General features: G+C 35.1%; 1 pseudogene; it reads left to right on the top strand.

Moving 5' to 3' along the window:
- The first annotated feature begins 4,659 nt into the window (after positions 1-4,659).
- On the top strand, positions 4,660-5,166 carry LOC139082623 (large ribosomal subunit protein eL21-like; annotated as a pseudogene).
- The last annotated feature ends 8,121 nt before the right edge of the window (positions 5,167-13,287 follow it).

Below are 13,287 nucleotides of genomic sequence, written 5' to 3'. Positions count from 1 at the left end.
GAAAAGGTGAGTTCTTGTCTTAATAAGGTAAAAAAAAATTGTATGCTGAGGTTGCTGAGATTGATGGTAACTTTTATTGCAATATATTGTTTTAATTGCTTTATTTTGTTATTAATTGTTTTTGTTAATCTCTTACTGTACCTAATTTATAAATTAAACTTTACCATGGGTATGTATATATAGGAAAATACGTAGCATATATAGGATCAGGTACTACCCACAGTTTCAGACATCCACTGAAAGTCTTGGAACATATCCCCAGTGGATAAGGAAGGACTACGGTATATTATTCTTGGAAATAGACACTTAAATGCAAACTTGTGAAGACCCCACTTCTAATGATCGAGTCAGTTAACTTTTTGAGGACCCAGTTAATTCCTTTTTCTTTGTAGTAGGAAGCCACTAAGGTGGCCCCCGATGGTTCTTACCCCGTGGTGTTCATACCTTTGTGTAATCCTATTCCTTTGACTGTGAGATGGACTTAAATTGACTAATTTCTGATGAATAGAGTATAAGGAGAAGTGATGAGTAGTCATTCTGAGATTAGGTTATAAAAAGTCTATGGCTTCTGTCTTGGGTGCTCTCCCTCACTCTCTATTGTATGGCTTGTTTTGGAGGAAGTCAGCTTTCATGTCCTGAAGTAGCCCTTTGGAGGATTCCACATGAGTGAGCTTGGAATCAGATCTTCTGAACTCTGCCAACAGCTATGTGAGTGGGTTTGGACATAGATCTTCTGAGGATTAAGGGCCATATGAGTAGACTCAGAAGTGATCCTCCCCAGTTGACCCTTGAGATGACAGCAGCCCTCACTGCCACACTGCAGCTTTGTGAGAAATACTGAGGTCTAAACACCCAGCCAAGCTACTCTTGAATCTCTAACCCTTAGAAATTGAGATAATAAACATTTATCATATCATATAATGTCATAGTAATATCAAGGGAGATGCTCCCTAAGGATTACATTATTGATTACTATAAAGTTCTTTCCTCTGTCTCTTAAATCATTCCTGCTTTCCTAGGTAAAATGAGGCTAGGCTGTAAGAATTGTCATTCTCACCAGTCAGAGAGTAAAAATAGTGAAATTGAGAATAAATGTGACTTTGCACTGTGATAAATCTGTTAAATGGCCAATTTGGCACATAAAATACCTTTAATGTACATTAATTTTGTCCTAAAACTCTAGTTTTTTAAAAAGTAAAATTTCCTAAATCATTTGCCCAACTTTAGTCTAAAGTGATAAAATTAAGCCAACCAAGCCAGAGTGACTGCTCTAACCTCTGGCATAAGAAAAGTCACCTAGAGGAGCCTAGTTCTGTTCAGATCCGGGCTGCCTCAAAAGGACAGCAGTAGATGGGCTGGTCAGAAGGCAGCAGCTTTGATCTTCATGACTCCTGTCTTTACATTCCAAGATTATACCAATGCCCTTTGAAATAACATTTTGATCCTTCTGGTCCATCCACACTGCTACAGTTTTAATTGGTCAAAGTCCATTGATATCAATCCGTCACTCATAGCCTTGCTATATTATGGCTCTGGTACCAGGAACCTCTAGCACCACTGACCCTTTTATTTGTATAAAAGGAGAAACCTTTCAACATTATTTATATAACTAGCACCTCCATGGCTCAAAGCAGCAACCTGCAGCCTCATCTTTCTTCCAATCTTTCACAGCCTTTATGTGTGCATAGGCGCTTCAGTATTTTTATCTCTACCACTTTCTCATAGCTAAACTTCAATGTGCATTTATATAGAGAGATACATGCAGAAAAATATATATGATCGTACACACATACACACAAATATAAGATTTTTTCCTTTTTTCAACTAAAAGCAGTGTAGTAATTATGTAACAGTTAATAAAATAAGTAAAATAATAATTACAATAATTTTACTATATAACAGATGACATCTTATATTAAAATGTACATAAGAAGTACCTTAACTGTAGACTAAAATTAATCAATTTGTTTTTGTGTCTCCATTAAAATAGGTAACAGAAAGCTGTCTGTTCACACACACACGCACACACACACACACACTTTTCTCTCCTTAGAGAACATTTAGCAGCAGCTGGCTGCTATTTTTTCAGGTATTTTTCACAAGCAAATTATCTTTAGAGTTTTCTAATAACAGTCCCCAAGTTCATTTCGTGGATTATTTTTAGTTAGGTGTTGACACATTGTATACTAGAAATTCTCAGGTTATGTATGTTAGGAAAATACTGGGCTAAATGAGATGAATTTTGTCACCTATGGAAATTGTAGATTTTAATATGCTTATATGCATTATGGATATGCATTGGGGACTACAGGATGCAGCATTCCTCAAAAGAACTGATAAAGAATTATTTTTTTTAGATAATGAAGCTTTTTTGGGAAAGAAAGAAGAAAGAAAGGAAAGAAGGAAGGAGGGAAGAAACAAGGAAGAAAGAGACAAATTGGGGGACACATATTACTTTTCCAATGGGTTAAAAAAAGTTAAAAAATGAGTTAATTCACTGGTTGGAATCTATGTAGCATGTTATTGTGCTTTTACATATATTACAATTATCGTATCATAAGTGGCCCTATAGACAGCTGTTAATGAGGGAGAGAGAGACACTGAGAGTGGTTGGATGGAGCGTTTAGGAGAACTAGAAAACCACTAGAGAAGATGTTTAGCTTGATGAGAGGCATCTTTTAACTGTCAAGCAAGGAGGTCAGACCTAGGTGAGGCGCTTAAATGAGTATCCATTCATTGGCAGCCTTAGGATGGGAGCAAGATGGTCCCAACACACAACACATTTCCCCTATTGAGCCATTTCACTTAGCTCCTTCTAAATAATAGTGTCATTTTTGTCTCACAAAAATGAGACATTGGTCTATTAGAATACTTTCTTATATAAAAATATTACCATATAAAAATCCACTTGCTGACATAAGATTCCTTGATGAATTGGTTCTTATGGGCAAATATCATTAGGTACACAAAATGTGATTAGTAAATAGTTGTTTAACAAAAATGACCAGAATCCTGGGAGTGTCCCTGTATTCTTTCTCTGTTGATCCTAGCACTCAAATATTTCTCCACTCTTAGCACCGTCTCCATCAGCCAATTTCATACAGTCCTTATTTCCCTGCCAGACTGTTGCCTGTATCTTATCTTCCTGTGTGCAGATTCATCCTTCTAGAATCCATTTTTTACCTTATCAATAGATTTTTTTTCTAAAATAAAATCTGATCTTGTTGTTCCAAAGCTTATCTGCAATGCCTCTCTGTTACCTACAGGGAAAAGTCCAAGCTATTACACTGTCTGTGTTACTGTAATACTGCAGTTATTTCATGCCTTTATGCTTTTATCTCTGCTCTTCCCTCACCCAAAACGACCTCTCCAGTTCTGTCTACTTGACATGTTCTTAGAACTACTTAAAAAAAAAATCAAGATTTCTAGAAACATAATGGGGAAAAGCTCTTTAAAATGTACTTTTAGGGGCCAGCCCTGTGGCTGAGTGGTTAAGTTCGTGCGCTCCACTTCGGCGGCCCAGCTTTTCTCTGGTTTGAATCCTGGGCGTGGACGTGGCACCGCTTGTCAGGCCACTCTGAGGTGGCATCCCACATCTAGAAGGACCCACAACTAAAATATACAATTATATACTGGGGGGATTTGGGGAGAAAAAAGCAGGAAAAAAAAAAAGATTGGCAATGGTTGTTAGCTCAGAAGAAAAAAATGTACTTTGAACTTTTTTTAACAGGCTTGTTTTTAACATGAACCTTTACTTAAATTCTTAAAGACATCTTCACTTTCTTTTTTGTTCTTTGGGAGAAGCTTTAAATCATCTCCATAAACTTAGATTACAAATAGTCCCCATGCATCTGGGAAATAAAGTGAAAATATTATTAAACACTTCTCCCACCTCAGAGACACGGAAGAGAGAGGAGAGAGTACGGACTACAAGTGTTCAGTGAAGACATGAAATGTGAGCTACCTAGTTAAGTAGTTCTTAATAATAATTATGACTAACACGGTATGTTACCAATTGGTATTTTATTGTGCTATAAATCTTGCAACCACTTTCCTGCATAAATATTAAAGTGTGCAATTTAAACTAATGAATTACGAAGGCTTTCCAAATTTGAAGCTCCACAAAGCAATTACCTTCATCAATCAGAAGAAAACAAAAACCAAAAAATAAACAAACCATGACTTTCATAGTTGGGGGAGCTCCTCCTGACACCTCATATCCCTATTCTGTTAGCACAACATACATCCATTTTTTTTCCTGAGCGGATTAAAATATACGTGCACATAGTATTCTTGAATAAGTTAGTCAAGAGGAGGGATAGTGGCACATAAAGACAGATTATTTGATGTTGTAAGAATGTCAGTCACCTGGAGACACTACAAAGACTACATAATATTCAGTGAATGATAATCCTCAACTCCACCAGTCAAAAGGTATATTCGATCTATAGGAAATGGCCACGTTTATGATTTTCTTGTGCAGACAGGAGCATTGGTTTTCATTTTGACATCTTTGCTTGGCCTGTGGCGTCTCTCATGGCTACATTTCCATGTACTTCCCCTCAAAATTACAGTGAAACAATAGGTGCTGTTTGTACATGTATTAAAAAATTTGAGCTCCTTTTGAGGGGAACTGCCATATTCCAGTAATTAGCCAAAATGGCTAAAACAAAGGGAAAGTGGAGAGGCATCTGCTATTTGTTCTCTGGGCCTTTTAGAAAAACTTGGAGTTGTTCCTTTGACCACATACATGTGAGTCTACAAGAAGGTGATATTGTAGACATCGAACGAACGGATCCTGTTCAAAAAGGAATGCCCCACAAATATTACCATTGCAAAACTGGTAGAATCTACCATGCTACCCAGCTTTCTCTTGGCATTGTTGTAAACAAACAAGTTAAGGATAAGATTCTAGCCAAGAGAATTAATGTGTGTATTGAGCATATATGCCCTAACAGCCACGGAGCTTCCTGAAACTCATGAAGAAAAATGATCAGAAAGGAAGGAAGCCAAGGAGAAAGGTGCCTGGGTTCAGTGGAAGCATCAGCCTGCTCTACCCAGAGAAGCAGACTTTGTGGGAACCACTAGAAAACAGCCTGAGCTGCTGGACCTATTCTCCATGAATTCATGGGAAAATGGGTATTAAAAACAACAAAGAAAGAATAAACAAACACTTCTGGATTGTAAAGGTTAGACCTTTGTTTTTTCTCTTAATTGAATAGAAATTTGGCATTCCCTCCTCCAAAGAACGATTTCAAGCAAACTTTGTGTCCTAATTCATTAGGTAATGTCTTTACTATTAAAATTTAGTATTTTTCTTACTGAAAAAGAATGTTTGAGCTAATCTCTGGTCTGCATGGAACACTATGATTCAAACATTCTGCTGTATTTCTGCTAAACAAGCCACCATGAAAACAGAGTGTGTTGAATGGGGCAGACACAGCTTTCTTGAAATCATTTTGCTCTTCCATATTAATAGAAAACCTCTCTTGTTTGTCAGATCTGTTTCTTTCTTTTTCTCATGAATTTTTAATAACATCCATTTTCCTCACTGATCTCTCTCCTCCCGATTTTTTGTTAGATTAGGTCAGCTTCAGTCCTATATTATTTACTCACTCCTGGAGGTGAGGAAAGATAAACACACATAATTGGAGAAATTAAAAGGATAAACTGAAGAGCTAGGCGCAGAGCTAAAGAGCCGAGAGGTATAATGGGGACCGAATTACAGAGATACAGCTAAATGTTTTTCCTTTTGAAGGAAACAAAATTCAGTTCACCAGTTACTAACTTGTTCTTCCTTCTGCCTGGTACACTCTTCTATATCAATGCTTGCTTAGTTCTTTCTCATAAGTTAGGACTCCGGTCATATATCACTTCCTTTGAGAGGCTTTTCTTAATCTCCCAATATAAAATACTGTCCCCTCATCACTCCTATCATGTCACCATGTTTTAATTTCTATAGGTCACCTGTGACTATCTGAATATATTTTATTTCATCACGTTAGTTGTCTCTGTCAAATAGGAAGTAACCTCCATGTGGACGAAGTTCTTGTTTTTCTTTGAACTCTATATCCCTAGTACTAAAGAAAAGATGTATTAAAAAAATCTATAAAGGTAATTCTTTCTTTTCATAGAAAGTGATAATTTAATTAGAGAGTGGAATAACTAGAAAAAAAGTGAATAGTAAAATGCACCTTGTGCATGATAAGTTCAAGTTCAAGGATGAGAGAAATCAATATGGCTAAAAACATGTGGGGAATACTTCACAAAGGACATGAGCTTTAAAATGGCCTTGGAAGAACAGGCAAAGAGAAGAAAAGGCATTCCTAGGGAGGGGAACAGCATGCACAGAGACATCAGCGTAAAAATTAGCCTTAAATGCTATTAAATGCTTTATTTCACACCAGCCGCTTTTAATTTCTTTCATGCAAGAGTGCCATTTGAAATTACCCTCCTGAATTTTTTATAAATATGAGCCAGCTATTTAACACCATGGCTTCCTGAAGGAAATGGATGTAAAGGCATTGCTTATCTCTGTGCTCAAGTGTAATGCTCATAAGCCTATGTTCAATGAAGTACTGTCTTTCTGACAAGACTGATGAGGTGGTAACATTGTGAGCAGCAACTGCAGACTGTGCGGGCTATGGCTTTCAGAGTAGGGATTTGTCAGGCTAGTCTGGATTTCATTTGGGAAACCTTAAGCACATTTTCATGAGGATGCCTGTATGGCTGGCATAATCGAGTCTTACTTTTGCCATAGGTCAGCATATACACATTGCCTTCTCTCCCCTTTTGATTTAGAAGCCGACTGTCAATTCATCACTCTCTCCATGTGATAAAAATCTGCCCTAAGGATCATTTTATTCCATGGGGTATTTAGTTAGTGGAAGGGAGCAGTTAAATATGAAATGTTTTAATATTGGGGAGGGAGGAAGTGGCACAACTGAATTTTTTCTTGTGACTACCTTTGATATTGTCTGGTGTGTTTGTGACTTTGTGTGTGTGTGTTTTTGTGTGTTTTCTTGCTCCTTTTTCCCCTTTTCTTTTATTGCCATATTGGCAGGAACCTGTGCCCTTCTGTACTGCAACACGTTGATGTAGAAAGTGATCCGTTTTGAAACGGCTGTTTTAAAGAATAATTGACTGACATTAGGAAAGGAAAAGGTAATACAGATAGTAAATGAATAGAGACCTGAGAGTTACAAAAATTAAAAATATTGAGATATGTGATGACAAGAAGTCTTTGATTTAAAAAACAATAAGGCAAACCTTAATTGGAGGCATCATTTTCTCGATTTCTACTAAGGTTGTATCTACAACCAAAGACTACAGCTGACATACAGAAGCTGAGGGCACCATTTATACACAGAATAGATAATCTTACCTAATAGATAATCTTACTTTTGGAAGTTTCTATAGCTATGAATGACACTTGTTATGGTCATTAGGGATTTCTTTAAAAATTCTGTAAAACACTGGTATGAAAAGTATGATGATGTACCAGATATTGGATTAGCAGTTACTTAAATTTTTTCCCAATGTGTATATAATATTATATATGCTTAGATACATGTTATTGTGGCATATTTCTATAAATGTACCATGGAGATTCTAAAAGCAGCTATTATCCAATATAAAAGTTTACTTTTTATGATGTAGATTAGATGACTTATTAGAAAAAATAGAAATAAATGAAATTTTAAGCAATATCTCAAACTTTTCAGAGATATTTTCTTTTAAAAGGGAACAGAGTAAAAAAAGATAACTTAAGCAATAATATTTTGGGTTTGCATTAGACATAAATGATGAAGCAGGATAAAACAAATAACCAACTTAACGCTCTTGGTTTTATAAGCTCATAACTTGAAAGTCTGTCAATATTGCATTCAAAATGTATTGCATCATTTTGGGTGAACAGTTAAAGAAATTATGGAACAATTACTTCATTGTAAAATTTTAAAAATTCAGCCATAAATGATCCATATTTACTTTGAAATGTTATGTAATTATTTCAAACCCACTAGATTGATAAAAGATAGAAAATAGAAATGCTAAAATGACTTATAGCATTCAGACAGAAACACAGCATATCTTCCAAACTGTGATAAAAGACTTACAGGCTAAATTATAGAATCGTACTTAATTGTCTATTTGTTTATTTATTTATTCAATTCTTTATTTGTTTACAATTTTGTTGTGCCTGTTAACAGACTGTTCAGTTAACTGATTGAATTAATTGGTTTATTTAGTTTAAGTTAAGAATTTCCCAATTGCACCAGATTGGATTTGAACCAAAATTTTCCACATCTTACTTTATAAAAGAGGTCATATAGAGGAAATTGTATTGCCTAATAGGGTTAAGTGGGTAGTTACAGCTTGGGCTCATCTAAATCATAATTGCAAAATAAATTACATTTTTTTGTGATACCAGTTTCACTTTCTGAATGATTTTTTCCTTTTGTCCATATTGCCTTTTTTTACTGATGCACTTGCATCCTCAAATTCACCTATTCTACTGTTTTTTAGTCATTTTATACTAGGCAAATGTTTTACTTATTAACAATTTCTGTAATTTTGAAAGCAACGTTTTTCCCTATTTAGAGAAAGTCAAGTTTTAAGCAGCTAGCGGGTATAGAATTTGGGGAGCTAGAGTGTGGCATTTGTGGAGTGTCTATTTCACAGGGGACAATATGAAAGGAAAAATAGAAAACTAACATCTATTAAACACTATTATTAATCCTATTATAATGTGGCAGTTACCCTGCACATACATTTATGTATTTTATCTTATTTAAGGCTCAAAATAATCCCATAAGCTGGAAATTACTGTCGTCATATTACAAGTAATATTTTTTTTTGGTAATGAGACCTAAAAATTACTTCTCTGAGATGGCTGACAAGTATCTGATTACCCATTATAAAAGATTCGGGTTCCATTAACTCAGGGCTCCTCTACTGTAACACAGCCTACCGTGTAAATAGGTGTCATACGATCCCCTTCCTGTTGACCTATGGGAATTGGCAATTGGGGAATTGGCACAAGAATGCTAATACTCTAGCTGTTGCTATTGTTGTGAATAATAAACTGTGCTTCAACTCTGATCCAGGAGTCTCAAGTCTTCCACCAGCACTCATGAAACTGTGGAAAGCTAACTTGTTAGGTTCCAAGTAGAGTAAAATCTTAATTGTTTACAGTTCTCGACAATGATGTCATGATTTAATTGGTAGTTTTATTTTCTTAGTGGTACCTGAATGAATGGTATATTTAAAAATTAATGGTTTACTCAATTCAATGACATGTGGGATCTGAATATATATATTACTGAATTTACAAAGTGTAAAATCAATGGCATCCATACTTTTTTTTAAAGGATCTTGCCAAAGCTTCAAGTTGCTATAGCACAGAGCTGACCAGAATATGATATAATCCCAATAGTTTTACTTAAAAATTAGAGTTATAGAGAAGCCTCCTTTTAGCTTTAATCATGATGCCTACTTAATTGTTAATTAGAACTCAATTTTGTAAAGATTTGATACTGACCCACCTAATCAACTCATACTTTTATTCTCATTTTCTATTCCCACCTTATAAATAGTCTCCTTGGAAACTTCCTTAGAGGAGGTTTGTTTGACAAGTCTGGTTTCAGGAATTTTTGGCTGCAACACCATCTTCCTTTTATCTTTCTTCCATGAAATCAGCAAGCCAACTTATTACTTTAGAATGAGGAATAACTGAAAAGTCCAAGACACTTCTATTTATAGTTACGTATTTTCACTCCATAGACAAACAACATGGGAAGACAAACTATCATTACAAGATTTTGTGGTAGGCACAGAATTAGAGTAAACATTATTAATGTCATACTCTTGCTTACTAGCATCCGATTGAAAAAAAAAAAACGACAAGAAAACACTGATATCCCTGCTCTAGGACATGGCCCAGTATCATTTACCTTGTTGGTTTAAGCCTATCTCAATGGTTTCATTCTTCAGGATAATTGCTTTAGCTTTGTTCATAAGAAAAAATTCTCGCTGTTGAGATACGAAAGGAAGTACACTGAGGATTTCAGAAAAAGAAATGTATTTCTGGTGGGCATTGTTTTGAATGGACATTTAAAGATGGCTGGATGTGGTAGCTTATCTTCAATGATATGTAGAACTAGCTTGTTGACAAGGCCAAAAGTCTGAAAGAGAGCAAGATGGCAAGATGAAATCCCCAAAACCACCAGACTCCAATTTTGTCACTCTGTACTCAGAAGATAACTTTCCTGAGCTCACGTTTTATATATCTTTTTTTTTTGCCTTCCTAGCAGGAGTTGAGGGCAATAGTGTGTCAGGGTAAGTTTGAGCAGAAGACAGCACTACATGGGGTGTCACGTTTCTTATCACAGCCCTTCTCATTAATTTTCAGCATAGTTTAATTCTTCCCTAGTGAGAGGAGAGAAATCGGTTTTCTTAATTCATGTATAATCACTGGTCTTTTTTTCTTTTCTTCTGACAGCAGGTATAGAATTCTTTTAATATGTGAGATCACGATGTAGTGTTCTTTTCCTTCAATGTCCTCATGAAGGACAGGGAAACAGTATTCAATGGAAATGAAAATACACCAGTCTTTGATATAAGAAATTTTTAACTGCCACAAATGAATACTCCATGTGTTATATTTCTATATATGTAATTAGCCACTATACTCTCTTATTATTTATAGCCTTTAGACCACTATTTCTCTAAACAAAACTATGGCTTCATGTGTTAGTTACTCTGTTTTACATAATTTCTGTTAGTTCTTATAAATTTTATCATACTTCTTTACTTTTAATAAAATTATTATTACATTTATTTTATGGTGGTTGAGAGTTTCAATACATCAGATATTGAAACTCATATTTTTCAGACCACTGCTCTTAATGGACTTATTATCTGATCGGGTTTTTTCTGTTTTGCACTTTAATATTTGCTCATTTATAATCAGAGAAGCACTTACATGTAAAAAAATAATCTTCCCATTCCAGCCATGCTAGGTGCATTGTTCTATAGGGAATAATTCTCTTTCATAATCACAAAAGTGCTTCCAATGGTAGTTTTGTACTATTTCTTTTGAAAGGGTCTTTTGAAACATAATATTTTCATGACCACATATAATTTCCTGGAGCCTTTTCATAAAAGGCTAACTGCTAGCTTTTATCTCACTTAATGCAGTTTTTCACATTTATATCACAGGTTTTAATTTCAGCAACTTTATTTTTAAATTTCAAGTAGTAGTAGAATTCTAAGTAACTTCCCAGCCATTGATCGGCTGTTCTAAGTAACACTTCATTCTCCGTCATGATCCCCTGTGTTACTTTCTTTCACAATTACTGCAGTTACAAATGCAAAAGGGGTCAAGGTGAGATCATTGCAATCACTTTGAGTATGAATGAATAGGGACCTCTGCAAGGTAGAGCCAACTCTTGGGATTTGGGTATGGCAACAAATACGGGGACCTGTTCATTTCAAGGATGCCCATGAGATGAGAGCCAGAATATGTCAAACATTGGAGATCAGTGTTTGGGAAGGTAAGACTCAAATAGACTTGGAAATATGTTCGAACTGAATTCTAGATCAAAGAAGCTGTCACAGTTATTATTTAACATAGTCTGTAAAGTCCTGCCAATGTAATAAGATTGTACACAATAAGTGGTTAAAAAAAGGGAGAAAAAGCCATCATTTACTAATGATACAGCTATTATATTTGTTTGAAATTGCATCTCAGCTGACAGTCCTAAAAAACAATGGCTTATACAAAACAAAAATTTATTATTAGTATTTTTTCCACACAGTACTGTATGAGTTTCCTGATATCAGAAGAGAATGAGGCTCCTTTTAGTTTTCTCCATTTTCCTTAGGACATGATTGTTTTCAAGATAGCTACTGGACCGCAATTATCCTTATCCACCCTGGGCAAGAAGGATCAGGACAAAGATGATAAAGAAAAAAAAAATCATATCTAAGTGAGTCTGTCCTGCTATTTAATTATTCTTCCTGGAAAGTCCATCTAAGAATTTCCACTTATACAGACTATGTCCCCTGATCATCTCTTCTCTCTCAGTGAGGCTGCGAGAGTTTTTAAAGCTGCACTGATGCATCAAATAAACTTAGGAATCTCTTAGTGAGGGAGGTGGGGAGGCCCACTAGGTAGAACAAAAGAAGTCTCTGCCACAATTAAATATTAGAAAACAAAAGAGAAGCAACTGCACAGTCTTAGAAATAATGAGAACACTTAATATTTGATTATATCTAAGACAGACACAAAATCCAAATGCATTTTTGTATGCCAGCTACCTCAGAAGTTGAAATGTGGAAACAATAACAAGCACTACTAAGAATCAACCATGAATACTTAGAAATGACTCTAAAAAGAGATGTGTGGTATTTATTTGAAGTTCTTCACACAACTCTTTTGAGAAACATAAAGAAAGATTTTAATAATTGAAGACAGATTGGATAAAAAATAGAATGTTTTTAAAAAATCAATTATTCCCAAATTAATTTATTGGTTTAGTGTCAAGCCAATGAAATGTCAATGTTTTTTCTCCTCCTCAACTTGATTCTCAAAATTATCAGGACAAATAACGAGGACAAAATATTAAGATGTTTTTAAATTGTGACAAGGATAGATTTGTCCTACCAGATATAAAAACATGTTACCATGATACAAAAACAAAATAATGCAATTATGACAATACCATAGTGCTGAGAAAGGATAAGAAGTCAGATCAATAGAAAAGAGCAAGTTGTCACAAAACAAAATATGTAAGTATATTGTATTTATCATATACTGAGTATATAATAAAAACATCACTATGAACTACTAAGAATGATGTAAAATTTACAACAAATATTTGGGAAAGTGGTTTTAAAAACAAATAATCAAAGTAGAACATTGTCATATTCAAAACACAGAAATTCCAGATGAATTAAAGTATTAAAGGTAAAATACATAAACAAACAAATAAACAATAAGCCAATGAATTAAAAACTCTAGAAAATTGTGCTAAATAGTGAGTCTCAAATCAAAAAGAGCTTTTTGAGGGACTGGCCTGGTGGCATAGTGTTAAGTTTGGCACGATCTGCTTCGGTGGCCCAGGTTCGCAGGTTCAGATCCCAGATGCGGACCTACACCACTCATCAAGCCATGCTGTGGTGGCATCCCATATATAAAATAGAGAAAGATTGGCACAGACGTTAGCTCTGGGCTCACCTTCCTGGAGCAAAAATAGGAAGATTGGCAAGAGATTTTAGCTCAGG

The sequence above is a fragment of the Equus przewalskii genome, chromosome 3 (genome assembly GCF_037783145.1).
Source record: "Equus przewalskii isolate Varuska chromosome 3, EquPr2, whole genome shotgun sequence".
Classification (NCBI taxonomy): Eukaryota; Metazoa; Chordata; class Mammalia; order Perissodactyla; family Equidae; genus Equus; species Equus przewalskii.
This window is presented reverse-complemented; position numbering and strand designations above follow the sequence as displayed.